Source organism: Arachis duranensis, chromosome 6 (genome assembly GCF_000817695.3).
Source record: "Arachis duranensis cultivar V14167 chromosome 6, aradu.V14167.gnm2.J7QH, whole genome shotgun sequence".
NCBI lineage: Eukaryota > Viridiplantae > Streptophyta > Magnoliopsida > Fabales > Fabaceae > Arachis > Arachis duranensis.
The window spans coordinates 56376811-56398285 of NC_029777.3; the positions used below are offsets into that span (position 1 = coordinate 56376811).

At 38.6% G+C, this 21475-nt stretch overlaps 1 non-coding gene across 1 annotated transcript; it reads right to left on the minus strand.

The window, feature by feature from the left end:
- Positions 1-3204: 3204 nt before the first annotated feature.
- LOC127740303 (small nucleolar RNA R71) lies at positions 3205-3312 on the minus strand. Its single transcript, XR_008000982.1, has one exon. It is a non-coding gene; the product is annotated as a small nucleolar RNA R71 (small nucleolar RNA).
- Between the last annotated feature and the right edge of the window lie 18163 nt (positions 3313-21475).

Here is a 21475-nt window from a genome sequence, read left to right on the forward strand (position 1 = left end):
CGGAAGTGGATTTCTTAACTATCTACTCATTTTCTATAAACCTATGTTACTGGTTTAGTATAAATAGAACTTTTGACTATTGTATTTGGATCTTTGGAATAGCTTTTTGATCACTTTAGATCATTTTTGGATGTTTATGGGAGGCTGGCCATTCGGCCATGCCTAGACCTTCTTCTCTTATGTATTTTCTACGGTGGAGTTTCTACATCTCAAAGATTAAGGTGAGGAGCTCTACTGTTCTTCGCGAATTAATGCAAGTACTATTGTTTTTCTTTCAATTCATGCCTACTTCTTCTCCAAGATATACTCTCGTACTTAATTCAGTTAAGTCAGAATGAAAGGGTGACCCGTGACAATCACCGATTATCTTCGTTACTCGCTTAGACAAGATCCGCGTGCCTGACAACCACAAGCTGTCTACATGATGTTCAACATAGTCATTGGAGGACAGCCGGAGTATATTCTCTTGGGTCTCTGATCCATGGATTTGCATCGCCTCTCCTGACAACAGAGCATCCGAATTCGTGATTAGAACCTTCGTGGTATAAGCTAGAACCAATAGACGAAATTCCTGAGATCTGGAAAGTCTAAACCTTGTCTGTGGTATTCTGAGTAGGATCTGGGAAGGGATGACTGCGACGAACTTCAAACTCGCGACTGCTGGGCGCAGTGACAGTCTGCAAAAGGATCAAGGGATCCTATTCCGACACAAGTGAGAACTGACATATGATTAGCCATGCGGTAGCTGTACCCGGTATTTTTCATCCGATACGAGAAATCTGACAGTTGATTAGCCGTACAAAAACCGTAGAGGACCATTTTCCCTGAGAGGATCATACAGCTTGCCATATAAAGGAGCACGCATGATTGGATGAAGACAATAGGAAGGCAGAGGTTCAAGAGCAACAAAGAAACTCCAAACGCTTATCTGAAATTCCCACCAATGAATTACATAAGTATATTTCTTTTATTTTATGTTTTATTTATCTTTTAATTATCAAAACCTCATATCCATTTGAATCCGCTTGACTGAGATTTACAGGATGACCATAGCTTGCTTCAAGCCAACAATCTCTGTGGGATCGACCCTTACTCGCATAAGGTTTTATTACTTGGACGACCCAGTGCACTTGCTGGTTAGTTGTGCGGAGTTGTGAAAAGTGTGATCACAATTTCGTACACCAAGTTTTTGTTGCTGTTCCTCGGGATTGTTCGAGTTTGGACAACTGACGGTTCATCTTGTTGCTTAGATTGGGTAATTTTATTTTATGCTTAAGCTTTTTATTTTTATTTTCGAAAAATACAAAAAATTTAGTAAAATCATAAAAACCAAAAAATTTTGTGTTTCTTGTTTGAGTCTAGTGTCAAATTTTAAGTTTGGTGTCAACTGCATTTTTTATTTAAGTTTCTTAAAATTTTTGAAAATTCATGCATTGTGTTCTTCTTTGATCTTCAAGTTGTTCTTGATGGTTTTCCTACTTTGATCTTCAAATTTTCTTGTTTTGTGTCTTTTCTTGTTCTTCATATGTATTTTTGAATCCAAAGTGTCTAAACATTCAAAATTTCTAAGTTTGGTGTTTTGCATGTCTTTCTTTTCTTAAAAATTTTCAAAAATATGTTCTTGATGCTCATCATGGTCTTCAAAGTGTTCTTGGTGTTCATCTTGACATTCAAAGTATTCTTACTTGCATTATTTGTTTTGATCTTAAAATTTTAAGTTTTGTTTCATTTTGTTGTTTTCTCTCTCAACGCCAGAATGGCTATCATTCTGAGCGTTAAACACCATAATGGGCAGCGTTCTGGGAGTTTAACGCCAGAAAAGGCAGCATTCTGGGCGTTTAGAAAAACGCCCAGTAAAGAAGGATTCCTGGTGTTTAACACCGGCCAAGGTATCTCTGGCTGGGCATTAAACGCCCAAAGAGGCAGCCAAATGGGCGTTAAATGCCAGAATGACACAACGGAGGTAATTTCTTTTCCAATTCAAACTTTTTTCAAATTTTCATGTTTTAATTCATAATTTTAAAATCTTATCTTTTCATATCACATTTTCAAAAATCCTTGCTAACAATTAATGTTTTGATTCAAAAAATTGCAAGTTTGTTACTTTCTTGTTAAAAAAGGATCAGTCTTTAAATTCTAGAATTATATCTTTCAGTTTCTTGTTAGTCATGTCATCAATTTTGAAAATTAAATCTTTTTTATTTCTATTTCAATCATATCTTTTCAAATCATATCTTTTTCAATCAAATATTTTTCAATCATATCTTTTTTAATTTTAATTTTAAAATCTTTTTCTAACTTCTTATCTTTTCAAAATTATTTTCAAATCTTTTTCAACTAATTACTATTTCTTATCTTCTTCAAAACCACCTAACCACTTTTCCACTTCCAATTTTTGAAAATCACTAACCACTTTTTCAAAAATCTTTTTAATTAACTAATTATTTTAGTTTTAATTTTGGAATACTCTCTCTCTCTCTCATCTCTTTCTATTTATTTGCTAACACTTTTGTTCTACTTATAATTCGAACCCTCTCTCTCCCTCTGTGTTTGAATTCTTCTTTTTCTCTCTACCTCATTCCTCTATTCTTCTTTTTTTCTGACACATCAATGAATCTCTATACTGTGACAGAGAGGATTCCACTACTCCCTTTGTTCTCTTCTTTTTAATATGAGCAGAAACAGGGATAAAAATATTCTTGTTGAAGTTGATTCTGAACCTAGAAGGACTCTAAAGAAGAAGCGAAGAGAAGCTAAAGCACAACACTCCGGAGACGACCTTACAAAGAATTTTGAAAAAGAAGCAGACATGGCAGCCGAACCCAGCAACAATGCAAGAGATGCAAGGAAGATGCTTGGTGACTATACTGCACTAACTTCCAACTTCTATGGAAGAAGCATCTCAATTCCTACCGTTGGAGCAAACAACTTTGAGCTTAAGCCTCAATTAGTTTCTCTAATGTAGCAGAATTGCAAGTTTCATAGACTTCCATCAGAAGATCCTCATCAGTTCTTAGTTGAATTCTTGCAGATCTGTGATACTGTTAAGACAAATGGGGTTGATCCCGAGGTCTACAGACTTATGCTTTTCCCTTTTGCTATAAGAGACATAGCTAAGATATGGTTGGACTCATAACCTAGAGAAAGCTTAAACTCTTGGGCAATGCTTTCTTGACCAAATTCTTTCCACCTCAAAAGATGAGCAAGCTTAAAGTGGAAGTCCAAACCTTCAAACAGAAAGAAGGTGAATCCCTCTATGAAGCTTGGGAAAGATACAAGCAATTAACCAAAAGGTGTCCTTCTGACATGCTTCCAGAATGGAGCATCATATGTATATTCTATGATGGTCTGTCTGAATTATCCAAGATGTCATTGGACCATACTGCTGGTGGATCGCTTCATCTGAAAACCCCTGCAGAAGCCCAGGAACTCATTGAGATGGTTGCAAATAACTAGTTCATGTACACTTCTGAAAGAAATCCTGTGAATAATGGGATAACTCAGAAGAAAGGAGTTCTTGAGATTGATACTCTGAATGCCATATTAGCTCAGAATAAAATATTGACTCAGCAAGTCAATATGAATTTTTAGAATCTGACTGGATTGCAAGCTGCATCTGGCAGTGCTAAAGAAGCCTCCTCTAAAGAAGAAGCTTATGACCCTGAGAATCCTACAATAGAAAAGGTGAATTACATGGGAGAATCCTATGGAAACACCTATAATCCTTCATGGAAGAATCATCCAAGTTTCTCATTAAAGGATCAACAGAAGCCTCAACAAGGCTTCAACAACAATAATGGTGGGAGAAATAAGTTTGGCAATAGCAAACCTTTTCCATCATCTTCTCAGCAACAGACAGAGAATTCTGAGCAGAGTTTCTCTGGCTAAGCAAATATAGTCTCTGATCTATCGAAGGCAAGTCTCAGTTTCATGAATGAAATAAGGTCCTCCATCAGAAATTTGGAGGCACAAGTGGGTCAGCTGAGTAAAAGAGTTACTGAAACTCCTCCTAGTACTCTCCCGAGCAATACATAAAAGAATACCAAAAGAGAGTGCAAGGTCATAACTATAACAAAAATGGCCGAACCTGGAGAGCGTGAAAAGGCAGTGATTCCCAGTGAAAAAGACCTCAACGAACATCCACTAACCAATAAAGAGTTCCCTATTGAGGAACCAAAAGAATCTGAGGCTCACACAGAGACCATAGAGATTCCACTGAACTTACTTTTGCCATTCATGAGCTCTGATAAGTATTATTCCTCTGAAGAGAACGAAGACGCTATTGAAGAGCAACTTGCTCAGTATCTAGGAGCTATCATGAAGCTGAATGCCAAGTTATTTGGTAATGAGACTTTGGAGGATGAACCTCCATTGCTCATTAATGAATTGAATACATGGATTCAGCAAACATTGCCTCAAAAGAAACCAGATCCTGGAAAATTTTAATACCTTGCACCATAGGCACCATGACCTTTGAAAAGGCTCTGTGTGACCTGGGGTCAGGTATTAACCTCATGCCACTCTCTGTAATGGAGAAACTAGGGATCTTAGAAGTACAAGCTGCAAGAATCTCGCTAGAGATGGCAGACAAATCAATGAAACAAGCTTATGGACTTGTAGAAGATGTCTTAGTGAAGGTTGAAGGCCTTTACGTAGGCCTGTGATTGATGTGGACAGAGGAAAGTTAGTTCTTCGATTGAATGAGGACTACCTTGTGTTTAAGATTCAAGGATCTTCTTTTGTAAACATGGAGAAGAAGCATGAAAAGCTTCTCTCAATACAGAGTCAGACAGAGCCCCCACACTCATCTTCTAAATTTGGTGTTGGGAGGCCACAACCATGCTCTGAGCATCTGTGAAGCTCTGTAAGAGCTTCCTGTCAAGCTATTGACATTTAAGAAGCGCTAATTGGGAGGCAACCTAATTTTATTTAACTATATTAATTACTTTTTCATTTTATTCTCCATTGTTAGTATATGTTTTCTTTAGGTTGATAATCATGTGAAGTCACAAAAACAGCTGCAGAATTAAAGCGGAATCAAAAATAGCATAAAAAATAGCACACCCTGGAGGACGAACTTACTGGCGTTTAAACGCCAGTAAGGATAGCAAAATGGGCGTTCAACACCCAGTCTGGCAATATTCTGGGCGTTAAACGCCAGAATTTGCAGCCAGACTGGTGTTTAACGCCAAAAAAGGGTGTCTGGTGTCTGGCTGGTGTTAAACACCAGTAAGGGTAGCAGAATGGGCATTTAACGCCCAGTCTGGCAGCATTCTGGGCGTTAAACACCAGAATTGGTAGCCAGACTGGCATTTAACGCTAGAAATGGGCATCAGCCTGGCGTTTAACGCCAGAAATGGAACACAGTGGGTGTTTAATCGCTAGAAAAGTGTAGGGATGAGAAATCCTTGACACCTTAGGATTTGTGGACCCCACATGATCCCTACCTACCCCAACTCACTCTCTTCCTTCTTAACACTTTTCCATAACACTCTTCCCCAAACACCATTCACCTATCAAATCCTACCCTCTTCCCCTAACCTCTCCACCACTCACATCAACTCACTATTTTCCAAAATAAACCCCACCTACCTCACCATTCAAATCCAAACCCACTTCCCTCCCAAACCCAACCCTCCTCACATGGATTCCCTTCCCACCCTTACCCTATAAATACCCCTCTTCACTCCTTCATTTTCACACAACACCAACACTTCCTTCCCCCTTGGCCAAACCCTTCACACATCTCCATCTCCTCCAATTCTTCTTCTTCTCCTCCTTTCTTTCTTCTTATGCTCGATGACGAGCAAACCTTTTAAGTTTGGTGTGGAAAAAAGCATTGCTTTTGTTTTTTTTTTCATAACCATTAATGGCACCTAAGACCTGAGAAACCTCTAGAAAGAGGAAAGGGAAGGCAATTGCTTCCACCTCCGAGTCATGGGAGACGGAGAGATTCATCTCAAAGGTCCATCAAGACCACTTCTATGAAGTTGTGGCCAAGAAAAAGGTGATCCCCGAGGTCCCCTTCAAGCTCAAAAAGAGCGAATATCCGGAGATCCGACAAGGGATTCAAAGAAGAGGTTGGGAAGTTCTCACCAACCCCATCCAACAAGTCGGAATCTTAATGGTTCAAGAGTTCTATGCTAACGCATGGATCACTAAGAACCATGATTAAAGTGTGAATCCAAACCCAAAGAATTGGCTCACAGTGGTTCTGGGTCCAGAAACTATGAGGTTGGCATTCAACTTGCCAATAATGCAAGGATATCTTTACCCTTTCACAAGAAGGGTCAATTTTGATCAAAGGTTGGACCAAGTCCTCATGGATATCTGTGTGGAAGGAGCCTAATGAAAGAGAGACTCCAAAGGCAAGTCGGTTCAACTGAGAAGGCTTGACCTCACACCCCATGATTGTTAGAGTTCATCCAACACTCTATCATTCCTACTAGCAACCGGTTCAAAGTAACTGTGGATCGGGCTATCATGATCCATAATATCATGATTAAAGTGGAAGTGAAAGTTCATGAGAATATACCTCTAGGACTATACAAGGTAGCTGACAAATCCTCCACTTTGGCAAGGTTAGCCTTCCCTCATCTCATCTGTCACCTATGCAATTTCGCTGGAATTGTCATAGAGGAAGACCTATTCATTGAAGAGGACAAGCCTATCACTAAAAATAGGATGGAGCAAACAAGAGAGCCAACTTATGGACCTCAACAAGAGCATGAGGAAGTCCCTCATCAAGACATCCCTGAGATGCCTCAAGGGATGCATTTTCCTCCACACAATTATTGGGAGCAACTCAACACCTCTTTAGGAGATTTGAGTTCCAACATGGAGCAACTAAGGATGGAGCACCAAGAGCACTCCATTATCCTCCATGAAATTAGGGAGGACCAAAGAGCCATGAGGGAGGAGCAATAAAGGCAAGGAAGAGATATTGAGGAGCTCAAGCATTCCATAGGATCTTCAAGTGGAAGAACTAGCCGCCGTCACTAAGGTGGACCCGTTCTTTAATTTCCTTGTTCTTATTTCTCTGTTTTTCGGTTTTTTATGCTTTATGATATGACTATGTTTGTGTCTTTATTACATGATCATTAGTGTCTAGTGTCTATGTCTTAAAGCTATGAGTGTTCCATGAATCCTTCACCTTTCTTAAATGAAAAATGTTACTATTTGCAAAAGAACAAGAAGTACATGAATTTCGAATTCTATCTTAAAATTAGTTTAATTATTTTGATGTGGTGGCAGTACTTTTTGTTTTTTGAATGAAAGCTTGAACAGTGCATATTTTTTATAGTGAAGTTTATGAATGTTAAAATTGTTGGCTCTTGAAAGAATAATGAAAAAAGAGAACTGTTATTGATAATCTAAAAAATCATAAAATTGATTCTTGAACAAGAAAAAGCAGTGAAAAACACAAAGCTTGCGAAACAAAAAAAAAAGAGAAAAAACAAAAGGGGCAAAAAATAAAGAAAAAGAAAAAGCAAGCAGAAAAAGCCAATAGCTCTTTAAACCAAAAGGCAAGAGCAAAAAGCTAGTAACCTTTTTAAACTAAAAGGCAAGGGTAAAGAGGATCCAAGGCTATGAGCATCAGTGGATAGGAGGGCCCAAAGGAATAAAATCCTGGCCTAAGCAGCTAAATCAAGCTGTCCCTAACCATGTGCTTGTGTCATGAAGGTTGGTGCATGAAAATTACACTCACATTATGTATTTCCACACAACTAACCAGCAAGTGTACTGGGTCGTCCAAGTAATACCTTACGTGAGTAAGGGTTGATCCCACGGAGATTGCCGGTTTAAAGCAAGCTATGGTTATCTTGTTATTCTTAGTCAGGATATCAATAGGGTTCTTTAGTTTTAATTGTAAAAAGTGAAAGAGCATGAAATGAATAATTGTTACGCAGGCTTGGAGTTTAGAGATGCTTTGTCATTTGAATTTCTGCTTTCCTACTGTCTTCTTCTTCATGCATGCAGGTCTCCTTCCATGGCAAGCTATATGTTGGTGGATCACCATAGTCAATGGCTACCAGCCATCCTCTCGGTGAAAAGGGTCCATGTACATGGCTAATCATCTATTGGTTCTCACTAATGTTGGAATAGGATCCATTGATCCTTTTGCGTCTATCGCCACGCCCAGCATTCATGAGTTTGAAGCTCGTCACAGTCATCCCTTCCCGGATCCTACTCAGAATAGCACAGACAAGGTTTAGACTTTTCGGATCTCAGGAATGCTGCAAATTGATTCTAGCTTATACCACGAAGACTCTGATCTCACGGATTTAAATGCTCTGGTGTCAGGAGAGGTAGTTGTCACGAAGACTCTGATCCCAAGAGACATCCATTCAATCTAAAGTAGAATGGAAGTGGTTGTCAGGCATGCGTTCATAGGTTGAGAATGGTTATGAGTGTCACGGATCATCACATTCACCATGTTGAAGTGCGAATGAACATCTTAGAATAGAAACAAGGGAGATTGAATAGAAAATAGAAATACTTGCATTAAATCATCGAGACGTTGCAGAACTCCTCACCCCCAACCATGGGGTTTAGAGATTCATGCCATGAAAGGTACAATTTCAGATGTAAAAAATGTCATCAGGTCCAAAATAAATCTCTAAAAGTAGTTTTTATACTCAACTAGTAACATAGGTTTACAGAAAATGAGCAAACTAAGATAGATAGTGCAGAAATCCACTTCTGGGGCCCACTTGGTGTGTGCTGGGGCTGAGCATTGAAGCTTTTACGTTCATAGGCTATTCTTGGAGTCAAACGCCAATTCGTAACCTATTTTTGGCGTTTAACTCCGGTTTGTAACTTGTTTCTGGCGTTTGACACCAGAATAGGGCAGAAAGCTGGCGTTAAACGCCCGTTTGCGTCATCTAAACTTGGGCAAAGCATGGACTATTATATATTGCTGGAAAGCCCTAGATGTCTACTTTCGAACGCAATTGAGAGCGCGCCAGATAGATTTATGTAGCTCCAAAAATGTTACTTCGAGTGAAAGGAGGTCAGAATCCAACAGCATCAGCAGTCTTCTATCAGCCTCTGAATCAGATTTTTGCTCAGGTCCCTCAATTTCAGCCAGAAAATACCTGAAATCATAGAAAAATACACAAACTCATAGTAAAGTCCAGAAATGTAATTTTTGCATAAAAACTAATAAAAATATACTAAAAAGTAGCTAGATCCTACTAAAAACTATATTAAAACACCCCAAAAAAGCGTATGAAATATTCGCTCATCACAACACCAAACTTAAACTGTTGCTTGTCCCCAAGCAACTAGATAAATAAAATAGGATAGCCTGAAGATCAAGAGGCAATCTCACAGTTTTACATGAAGCTCAATTCTAATTAGATGAGCGGGGCTAATAGCTTTTTGCTTCTGAACAGTTTTGGCATCTCACTTCATCCCTTGAAGTTTAGAATGATTGGCATCCATAGGAACTTAGAATTTAGATAGTGTTATTGATTCTCCTAGTTTAGTATGTTGATTCTTAAACACAGCTACTTTATGAGTCTTGGCCGTGGCCCAAAGCACTTTGTCTTTCAGTATTACCACCGGATAAATAAATGCCACAGACACATAACTGGGTGAACCTTTTCAGATTGTGACTCAGCTTTACTAAAGTCCCCAATTATAGGTGTCCAGAGTTCTTAAGCACACCCTTTTGGATCACGACTTTAACCACTCAATCTCAAGCTTTTCACTTGGACCTACATGCCACAAGCACATGGTTAAGAACAGCTGGGTTCAGCCGCTTAGGCCAGGATCTATTCTTTTAGGCCCTTCTATCCATTGATGCTCAAAGCTTTGGATCCTTTTTACCCTTGCCTTTTGATTTTATGGGCTATTGGCTTTTTCTTTTTCTTTTTCTCTTTTTTTCGCCATTTTTTCACTGCTTTTTATTTTGCTTCAAGAATCAATTTTACGATTTTTCAGATTATCAATTACATTTCTCTTTTTCATCATTCTTTCAAGAGCAAAAAGTTTTAGCATTCATAAACAACAAGATAAAAAAATATGCATTGTTTAAGCATTCTTTCAGAAGACAGAAAGTGTTGCCACCACATATAAATAATTTGAATTTTTCTTATTAAGAACTCAAAAAAAAATTGCCTCCTTATTCTAAAAATATCTGCTATTTTATTCATGTTTAATGATGATGAGAAAAATAAATTAAATCTTACTTGGAGATGATAAAAATAAAAATAAAAATACTAATTACTACTACTCATATGACTCCTAAGATAGATTTCTAATAGCAAAAGTTATCACAGAATTAAGATTAGGACTCAACAACCTTTATTTTGGGAGATCGACGCTCCTTCAATTTGTGGGTTGTCTGGACCTTCAAGAGAAAGCTTCTGGCGCTTCAGCTCCTGTAGTTCACGCCCTTGCTTCTCTTGTTCCTTAAGCAGTTTGCAGATCATAAAATTTTGATTCTGTTGTTCTTCCTTGAGTTGATCCATAGTTTCTTGCAACTTGGTGACAGATGCTTCTAGGCGGGTTCAGTAGTCAATATGAGGGATTTCTGGGAGGAATTCCTGTGCCCTCCTTTTGATGGAGTTTTCTTGTACTTGTTGTCCCTCCATTGACTTCTTGGTGATCGGATGTTCGACTGGGATGAACTCATCTACTCCCATCTTCACCCCAGCCTCTTTACACAGCAGAGAAATCAAGTTTGGGTAAGCCATTGGCATCCTTGGAGTTCTTATTTTCAATTGTGTAAAGGTCCCAAGAAATCAGTTGATGAACTTCCACTTTGTGTCCTTGCATAATGCAATGGATCATCACTGCTCTCTTGATAGTGACTTCGGAGCGGTTGCTGGTAGGCAGTATGGAATGCCCAATGAAATCCAGCCAACCCCTAGCAATTGATTTGAGATCCCCTCTCTTGAATTGATTTGGAACACCTTTTGTGCTGGTTGCCCACTTGGTTCCAGGGAAGCATATGTCCTCTAGAATTCGGTCCAAGCGCTTATCATCACATATCATTCTCCTATTAAAGGATTCTGGATCATCTTGTAGTTGAGGTAGCTTGAAGACCTCTCTTATTTTGTCAAGGTAGAAGTAAATCATCTTCCCTCTAACCATGGTTTGAAAGGTATAGAAAGCGGTTCCAGTCATTCTCTGTCTCTCTGTTTGCCACAGATTTGAGTAGAATTCCTGAACCATGTTTCTACCCACTTTTGTCTCAGGATTGGCTAGAATTTCCCAGCCTCTGTTTCGAATTTGCTCTTGGATCTCTGAATATTCGTCTTGTTTCAGATTGAATTTTACTTCCAGGATCACTGACCTTAGACCCATTATTTTATGGTAATGGTTTGAATGTTCCTTGGTTAAGAACCTCTCTTGATTCCAAAGTGGTATTGGATTATTCTCTTTCTTGCCTCTTGAAGTGGTTTGTTTTCCCTTAGGAGCCATGATCTTAGTGAGTCTTAGCTCAGGATCACGCAAAACACACCAAACTTAGAAGTTTGCTTGTCCTCAAGCAAAATAAAGGAAAAGAAAAGAGAAGGAGGATAGTCAAATTCGAATTGTGGAGGAGAGGGGGTGGCCGAATGTGAATTTAAAAGGGAGGGGGTTGGTTCGAAAATTTTTGAAAAGGATATGATAGAAGATATGATTTGTAAAAAGATAATTATGATATGCAAAAGATGTAATTTTAAAATAAGATAAGAGAGAGTTTTGAAAAAGATAAATCTAAATTTGAAAATTTATTAAAAAGATATATGAATTTTGAAAAAGCTTTGAAGAGAAATTAAAAATATATATGCATTTTGAAAAAGATTTGAAAAGAATAAAATATTTTTAGGATTAAGAGGTATTTTTTTTTTAAATTTGAGATTGAAAATATGAGGATTTGAAATATATTTATGCAAGAAATCATGGATGTAAACATAAAAAAAATTGGGTTGAAAACAAAATTACCTCCCCTCCACATTCCTGGTGTTAAACGTCCAAACGCTGCATCCAGGTACCCTGGCTGGCGTTAAACGCCAGAAAGTCTTTATCACTGGCCATTTTTCTAAACGCCCAGGATGCTGTAATTCTGGCGTTAAACGCCAAGAATGGCATCCATTCTGGCGTTTAATGCCCAAAAGTTGCTTGTTTTGGGCGTTTAATGCCCATCCAGGTACCCTGGCTGGCGTTAAACGCCAGAAAGTGCCTCTTACTAGCGTTTTCATGCCAGTGAGCTTCTTTTCTCTACTCTAAATCCTTCTGTAACTCTGTGAACTCCTGTAAATGAGAATTAGTACTGATGATAACTTATTAAACTCCTATAATTATTATTTAAATAACAAATAAACTACAGTAATGGCTGGGTTGCCTTCCAGCAAGTGCTTCTTTATTGTCTTTAGCTGGACCTTATTGAGCTTTAATCTAGTCTCAGTTTTGAGCATTCTTGCTCAAAATTGCTTTCACGATAATGTTTGACTCTATGTCCATTAACAATAAACTTTTTGTTAGAATCAATATCCTGAAGCTCTACATATCCATATGGTGACACGCTTGTAATCACATATGGTCCTCTCCATCGGGATTTTAGTTTCCCAGGGAATAACCTGAGCCTAGAGTTAAACAGCAGAACCTTTTGTCTTGGCTTAAAAACTCTAGATGACAGGTTCTTATCATGCCATCTCTTTGCTTTTTCCTTGTAGCAAACTCTGAATACTAGATATGACCTCAAAATAACAAGGGTCAAGGTCGGCCAGTGAGACAATGGGGGATAAGCTTCATCGTCGATAGGGAAACAGCCCGGAACACCAGCTACATTTGGTCTCTACCCGGACCTGATGAAAAAAATGGGATCACTTCTTATGGACTCGTTGAGAATGATTCTGATCTAGTTCATAGCCTATTAGAAGTAGGCTTTATGCTCCAGTTCCACAGGCAGGTGACAGGCCTTCCCATACACAAGTTGGTATGGAGAGGTTCCTATAAGAGTCTTCATGAATGCTGTTCTGTATGCCCATAGAGCATCATCCAAGCTCCTTGCTCAATCCTTTCTACAGGCAATTACAATTCGTTCCAAGATTCTTTTTAGTTCTCTACTAGAGACTTTAGCTTGCCCATTGGTCTGTGGATGATAGGGAGTTGCCACCTTGTGGCAAATTCCATATTGGACCATGGCAACATAAAGCTGTTTTTTGCAAAAATGAGTGCCCCATCATTGATCAGTGCTCTAGGGATACCAAATCTGCTAAAGATATGTTTCTGGAGGAACTTCAGTACTATCTTAGTATCATTAGTGGTTGTTGTAATTGCCTCCACCCATTTAGATACATAGTCCACTGCCACCAGGATGTAATTGTTTGAGTATGATGGTGGGAAAGGACCCCTGAAGTCAATACCCCATACATCAAACAACTCAATCTCTAGGATCCCTTGTTGAGGCATAGCATAACCATGAGGTAGATTACCAGCTCGCTGGCAACCGTCATAGTTACATACAAACTCTCGAGAGTCTCTATAGATTTTAGGCCAGTAGAAGCCACATTAGAGGACCTTGGTGGCTGTTCGCTCACCTCCAAAATGCCCTCCATATTGTGATCCATGGCAATGCCATAGGATCTTCTGTGCCTCTTCTCTAGGCACGCACCTACGGATTAGTCCGTCTGCACATCTCTTGAAGAGATATGGTTCATCCCACAAGTAGTACTTCGCATCAGAAAGCAGTTTTTTCTTTTTTTTTTCTTCGTTTTTTCTTTTGTTGATTGCTGAACTCCTTGGGAATGAACCTTGCAGCTTTATAGTTTGCGATGTCTGCAAACTCTGGCACCTCCTGAATGGCAAAGAGTTTCTCTTTCGAAAAGGTTTAAGAGATCTCAGTGAGGGATAGAGACATCCCTTCTACTGGTTCTATCCGGGACAGGTGATTTGCTACTTGATTCTCTGTCCCTTTTTTGTCTCTTATTTCTATATCAAACTCTTACAGAAGCAACACCCATCTTATGAGCCTGGGTTTTGAATCCTGCTTTGTAAGTAGATATTTAAGAGCAGCATGGTCAGTGTACACAATCACTTTTGATCCTACCAAATAGGATCTGAACTTGTCAATGACATAAACCACTGCAAGCAATTCCTTTTCTGTGGTTGTGTAACTTTTCTGCGCATCATTTAGAACACGGCTAGCGTAGTAAATGACGTGCAAAAGCTTGTCATGCCTCTGTCCCAATACTACACCAATAGCATGGTCACTGGCATCACACATTAGTTCAAATGGTAATCTCCAGTCTGGTACAGAAATGACATGCGCTGTGACCAGCTTAGCCTTCAGAGTCTCAAAGGCCTGCAAACATTCTGTGTCAAAGACAAATGGTGTATCAGCAGCTAGCAGGTTACTCAGAGGTTTTGTGATTTTTTAAAAAATCCTTTATAAACCTCCTGTAGAATCCTGCATGTCCCAGAAAACTTTTGATTGCCTTAACATTGGTAGGGGTGGTAATTTTTCGATTACCTCCACCTTAGCTTGATCCACCTCTATGCCTTTGTTCGAAATTTTGTGCCCAAGGACAATTCCTTCAGTCACCATAAAATGAAATTTCTCCCAGTTTAAAACCAGGTTGGTCTCTTGGCACCTTTTCAGAACAAGTGCTAGATGGTAAAGTCAGGAGCTGAACAAATCTCCAAATACTGAAAAGTCATCCATGAATACTTCCAGAAATTTTTCCACCATATCAGAGAAAATAGAGAGCATGCATCTATGAAAGGTTGCTGGTGCATTACACAGACCAAATGGCATCCTTCTATAGGCAAATACTCCATATGGACATGTGAATGCTATTTTCTCTTGATCTTGGGGATCTACTACAATCGCGTTGTAGCCTGAGTAGCAATCCAGAAAGCAGTAATAGTCATGACCTGCTAGCCTTTCTAGCATTTGGTCTATGAAGGGTAAAGGAAAATGATCCTTTCTGGTGGCTGTATTGAGTCTTCTGTAGTCAATACACATACGCCACCCTGTAACTATTCTTGTAGGAACTAGTTCATTTTTTTATTCATTATAAACAATTGTCATGCCTCCTTTTTTGGGTACAACTTGGACAGGGCTCACCCAGGGGCTATCAAAAATGGGATAAATAATCCCAGCCTCTAGTAATTTAGTGACCTCTTTCTGCACCACCTCCTTCATGGCTGGATTCAGCCGCATTTGTGGTTAAACCACTCTTTTGGCATTATCCTCTAGTAGGATCTTGTGCATGCATCTGGCTGGGCTAATGCCCTTGACATCAATAATGGACCACCCAAGAGCTGTCTTGTGTGTCCTTAGCACCTGAATTAGTGCTTTCTCTTCCTGTGGCTCTAAGGTAGAGCATATAATTACAGGAAAAGTTTGACCTTTTCCCAAAAAATGCATATTTTAGGGATGGTGGTAGTGGTTTGAGCTCGGGTTTGGGAGGTTTCTCCTCTTCCTGAGGAATTTTCAGAGGTTCTTGTATTTTCTCTAGTTCCTCCAGATCAGGCTGAACATCTTTAAAGATATCCTCAAGCTCTGATTCGAGACTCTCAGCCATATTGATCTCCTGTACCAGGGAATCAATAATATCAACACGCATGCAGTCTTTTGATGTGTCTGGATGCTTCATTGCTTCAATAGCATTCAGCCTAAACTCATCCTCATTGACTCTCAGGGTTACTTCCCCTTTTTGGACGTCAATGAGGGTTCATCCAGTTACTAGGAAAGGTCTTCCTAGAATGAGAGTTGCACTCTTGCACTCCTCCATTTCCAGCACTACAAAATCAGTGGGAAAGGTGAATGGCCCAACTGTGACAATCATATCTTCAATCACACATGATGGATATTTAATGGAGCCATCAGCAAGTTAAAGACATATCCTGGTTGGTTTCACCTGTTCAGTCAAGCCAAGCTTTCTAATAGTGGATGCAGGGATTAGATTGATACTTGCCCAAAGATCACATAGAGCTGTCTTGGTACAAGTTCCCTCTAATATGCATGGTATCATAAAGCTTCCAGGATCCTTAAGCTTCTCTGGTGAGCTCTTTAAAATGATTGCATTGTGATAAACCACTATTTTATGGTTTATATTGAGTTTAATTATGTGGTTTTATCATGATCCTTACCCACTTATTCATTAATTTAGCATGCATTTATATTTCCTTCCTGAAATTATTACATGGTTGAAAACTGCTTCCTATAGAATTTTTTATTATGCAATTTAGTTCTCCTTTATCCCATTCGATGCCGTAATCTGTGTGTTAAGTGTTTCAGGCTTTATAGGGCATGGATGAGTTGGAGATTGGAAAGGAAGCTAGCAAAAATGGAAGGAACACAAGAAATTGAGGAGATAACCAGCGAGAAGTGACGCGGCTGCATGGCTCACACGTTTGCGCGAAAGAGGAGAAATTGCAGTGATGCGACCGCATGGCTCACGCGACCGCGCAGAATGGAAAAGCACAAGTGACGCAGAGGCGTGGACGACGCGAACGCGTGGCATGGAAAAACGTGAACGACGCGTTCGCATGGACGACGTGATCGTGTGACGTGCGCGATCTGTAGAATCTGCAGATTCCGTTGGGAGCAATTTTGGGCCCTATTTTGACCCAGTTCTCGGCCCAGAACAGCAGATTAGAGCCAGAGAACATGCAGAAACCAGAGACAACATTCATTTTACACAGTTTTAGTTTTAGATCTAGTTTTTACTCCTCCTCTAGGTTTTTCTCTCTACACATTGATAGTTTTTAAGATTTGATTTTTCTACCACTTTTTGCATTGGAAGACTGAGAAGAGTTATTACCTCATCAAGACTTCGTCATTCTAGTTCGTTTTCTTTACTTGGCTTTACTCTTCCATGTCCTTTGCTTTGTTAATTTTACCATTGGAATATTATAGCTTCCCCTCTAGTCACTAACACCAATCCCTTTTAATTAAGTGGATTGCAACTTGTGAACGGGCAGAGCATCCCAACTTGTTTAACTTTCCCTTACCTAGTAAGAGATAACTAAACTGGATAACCTTTTATTATCAATTAATCTAGAGAGTAATCCAACAACAGCGGGACTTCCAACTAATCAACTCCCAATCAAGGCATTTATTTACACTATTCAAATTCTCCAATTTTATTTCCTGTTTACTCAACTCAAACCTTTTTGAAAACATCTGATTAATAAAATAGCACACTTTTTTGCAACTCGTTGGGAGACGACCTGGGATTCATACTCCCAGTATTTAAAATTTAAATTTCTGTGACACCTTTCTAAATTGATAAGTGGAATTCTGTTGAGTTAAGAACTATACTTGCAATGCATATATTTTAATAATTTTTAATTCACCAATTTCCGCCGCATCACACTGCATTTTTTAGTGAGAAAAACTTTTTCAGTTTCTCTCCAATCCTTCTTATGACTTAAGATCTCTTTCATGAACTTAGCATAAAAGGGTATTTGCTCAAGTGTCTCTGCAAATGGAATTTTGATTTCAAGAGTCCTGAGATAGTATGCAAAGTGGGCAAATTGTTTATCCTGTTCCGCTTGGCAGAGTTTTTGAAGATAAGGTATTTTAGCTTTGTATTCTTCAACCTTGGTTGCTGCAGGTTTATTTCCTACAGAGGTATATTGAGAAGCCTTCTTGAGGGAGTTATTATCAACACTTTCATGTGTCTGGCCCCTCAAAGGCGTTTGAACGCCAGGATTGGGGGCTGGATTGGAGTTTAACGCCAGATTCCCTCCCCTTTCTGGCGTTTGAACGCCATAACTGAACATGGTTTGGGCGTTTAATGCCACTTTTTCTCCCTTTTCTGGTGTTCGAACGCCAGAATCATTCCTCTCTGGGCTCTTACTGTCCTTAGAGGGATTTTGGGTAGTAGTCTGCTCATCCTCTATTATTTGTTCTTTTCTTGGCTTTCTGCTGCTTTGAGCTGAGATATTCAATGTTTTTCCACTCCTTAATTCAACTGCTTGGCACTCTTCTGTTATCTATTTTGATAACTACCGTCTTGTTTGGTCAAGTTGTGCTTCCATGTTCCTATTAGCATCCTTAGTGTTTTGTAACATCTCTTTAAATTCTGCCAACTGTTCTGTCAAATAACATAAATGCTGATTGATTTTAGCAACTTGTTCCAGAGGACTAAGTTTAGTGGATACTGCCTTAGCCTCTTCTTTTATGGAGGACTCACTACTTAAGTACAGATGCTGATTTCTGGCAACTGTATCAATGAGTTCTTGAGCCTCTTCAATTATTTTTCTCATGTGTATAGATCCACCAGCTGAGTGGTATAGAGATATCTGAGCATTTGCTATAATCCCGTAGTAGAAGATGTCTAACTGCACCCATTCTGAAAACATTTCAGAGGGGCATTTCCTTAGCATCTCTCTGTACCTCTCCCAAGCATTGTAAAGGAATTCATTATCCTCTTGTTTAAAGCCTTGGATGTCCAGCCTTAATTGTGTCATCCTCTTGGGAGGAAAATATTGATTCAAGAATTTGTCTGACAACTGTTTCCATATTCTTATGCTAGCTTTAGGTTGGTTATTTAACCACCTCTTAGCTTGGTCTTTTACAGCAAATGGAAACAGTAATAATATGTAGACATCCTGATCTACTTTCTTATCATATATTGTGTCGGCAATTTGTAAGAACTGTGCCCGAAACTCAGTAGGTTCTTCCTGTGGAAGACTGGAATACTAGCAATTTTCCTGTACCATGATAACGAGCTAAGGATTCAACTCAAAACTACTGACTCCAATGGAGGGTATACATATACTACTCCCATATGAAGCAGTAGTGGGGTTAGCAGATGACCCCAGAGTCCTTCTGGACTGTTCATTTCCACTTCGGTCCATGATGGAGTAAGGGAGATGATGTAGATAAAAGTTTTATTTCATATTTATTTATTTATATATATATTTTTTTCGAATTAGTAAAATAAAAATTAAAAAAAACTAAAATAAATAAAAAAAAGATTTAAAAATATTTTATGAAGATTTTCAAAAAAGTGAGGAGAGAGAAAGTGGTTAGGATGTTTTTGAAAAAGATATGATTTTAAAAATCTTAAAAGGATATGATTTGAAAAAATTTGACTAAGTCAACTCAAGGGATTCGAAAATTATGAGAAATTAAAGGAAAATATATTTTTTATTTTTGAATTTTATTATGAAAGAGAAAAACACACAAAAGACACAAGACTTAAAATTTTTAGATCCAATGCTCGTTGTTTTCGAAAATTTTGGAGGGAAAACACCAAGGCACACCAAACTTAAAAATTTTAAGATCAAAACACAAAAAACCTCAAGAACACCTTGAAGACTCACAAGAACAACAAGAACAAAAGACAGAACACCAAACTTAAATTTTTTTAGAAAACCAAAATAAAATTTTCAAAAACTAAAGAAAAGTTAACAAGAGAACACCAAACTTAAAGTTTGGCATAAGATTTAATCAAAGAAAAATTATTTTTGAAAAAGCTTTAAAAGGAGGATACCCAATTACCAAGAACACAAGCACAATGCTCTAGCCAACTGAGCTATAAATTTAATGTGTTTTAAAAAGGTATTTTTAAAGGAAAATAAAAATATGCAATTGACACCAAACTTAAGATATGAAACTAAACTTAAACAAAAGACTCCAAGAAAAATTAAAAACTAATAGAGATAAATAATATTTTTGAAAGATTTTTAAAAAGGAATAATAAAAGATGCAAGCCTAGTGACTCTAAACCAAAAAGACAAATTTTTCCTAATCTAAGTACAAGATAAATCGTCAGTTGTTCAATCTTGAACATTCCCCGACAACGGCACCAAAAACTTGGTGCACAAAAATTACACTCACACTATGTAATTCCGCAAAACTAACCAGCAAGTGCACTGGGTCGTCCAAGTAATACCTTACGTGAGTAAGGGTCGATCCCACGGAGATTTCTGGCTTGAAGCAAGCTATGGTTATCTTATTATTCTTAGTCAGGATATCAATAGGGTTCTTTAGTTTTAATTGTAAAAAGTGAAAGAGCATGAAGTGAATAATTATTACGCAGTAATGGAGAATGGGTTGGAGTTTGGAGATGCTTTGTCCTTTGAATTTATGCTTTCCTACTGTCTTCTTCTTCATGCACGTAGGACTCCTTCCATGGCAAGCTGTATGTTGATGGATCACTGTTTTCAATGGCTACCAGCCGTCCTCTCAGTGAAAAAGGTCCATGTACATGGCTAATCATCTGTTGGTTCTCACAAATGTTGGAATAGGATCCATTAATCATTTGGCGTCTATCACCAAATCCAGCATTCATGAGTTTGAAGCTCGTAATAGTCATCCCTTCTCGGATCCTACTCAGAATACCACAGACAACGTTTAGACTTTTCGGATCTCAGGAATGCTGCGAATTGATTCTAGCTTATACCATGAAAACTCTGATCTCATGGATTTAAATGCTCTGTTGTCAGGAAAGGCAATCAAACTCGTGAGCAAGGAACCCAAGAGACATCCATTCAATCTAAGGTAGCACAGAAGTGGTTATCAAGCACGTGTTCATAGGTTGAGAATGGTGATGAGTGTCACGGATCATCACATTCACCATGTTGAAGTGCGAATGAACATCTTATAATAGAAACAAGCGAGATTGAATAGAAAATATAAATACTTGCATTAATTCATCAAGACGCTGCAGAGCTTCTCACCCCCAACCACGGGGTTTAGAGACTCATGCCGTCAAAGGTACAATTTCAGATGTAAAAAATGTCATCAGGTCCAAAATAAATCTCTAAAAGTAGTTTTTATACTCAACTAGTAACCTAGGTTTACAGAAAATGAGTAAACTAAGATAGATAATGCAGAAATCCACTTCTGGGGCCTACTTGGTGTGTGCTAGGGCTGAGTATTGAAGCTTTCACGTGCATAGGCTATTCTTGGAGTCAAACGCCAGTTTGTAACATGTTTTTGGCGTTTAACTCTGGTTTGTAACTTGTTTCTGGCGTTTGACATCAGAATAGGGCAGAAAGCTGGCGTTAAACGCCATTTTTTGTCATCTAAACTTGGGAAGCCCTGGATGTCTACTTTCCAACGTAGTTGAGAGCGTGCCATTTAGATTTCTGCAGCTCAAAAACGTCCACTTCGAGTGCAAGGAGGTCAGAATCCAACAGCATCAGCAGTCCTCTATTAGCCTCTGAATCAGATTTTTGCTCAGGTCCCTCAATTTCAACCAGAAAATACCTAAAATCATAGAAAAACACACAAACTCATAGTAAAGTCTAGAAATGTGATTTTTGTATAAAAACTAATAAAAATATACTAAAAAGTAGCTAGATCCTTCTAAAAACTATATTAAAACACCCCCAAAAAGCATATAAAATATCCGCTCATCAAAGATCCAAGTGAAAAGCTTAGGAATAAGTGGTTAAAATCGTGATCCGAAGAAAAAGAGTGTGCTTAAGAACTCTAGACATCTCTAACTGGGGACTCTAGCAAAGCTGAGTCACAATATGAAAAGATTCACCCAGTTATGTGCTTGTGGCA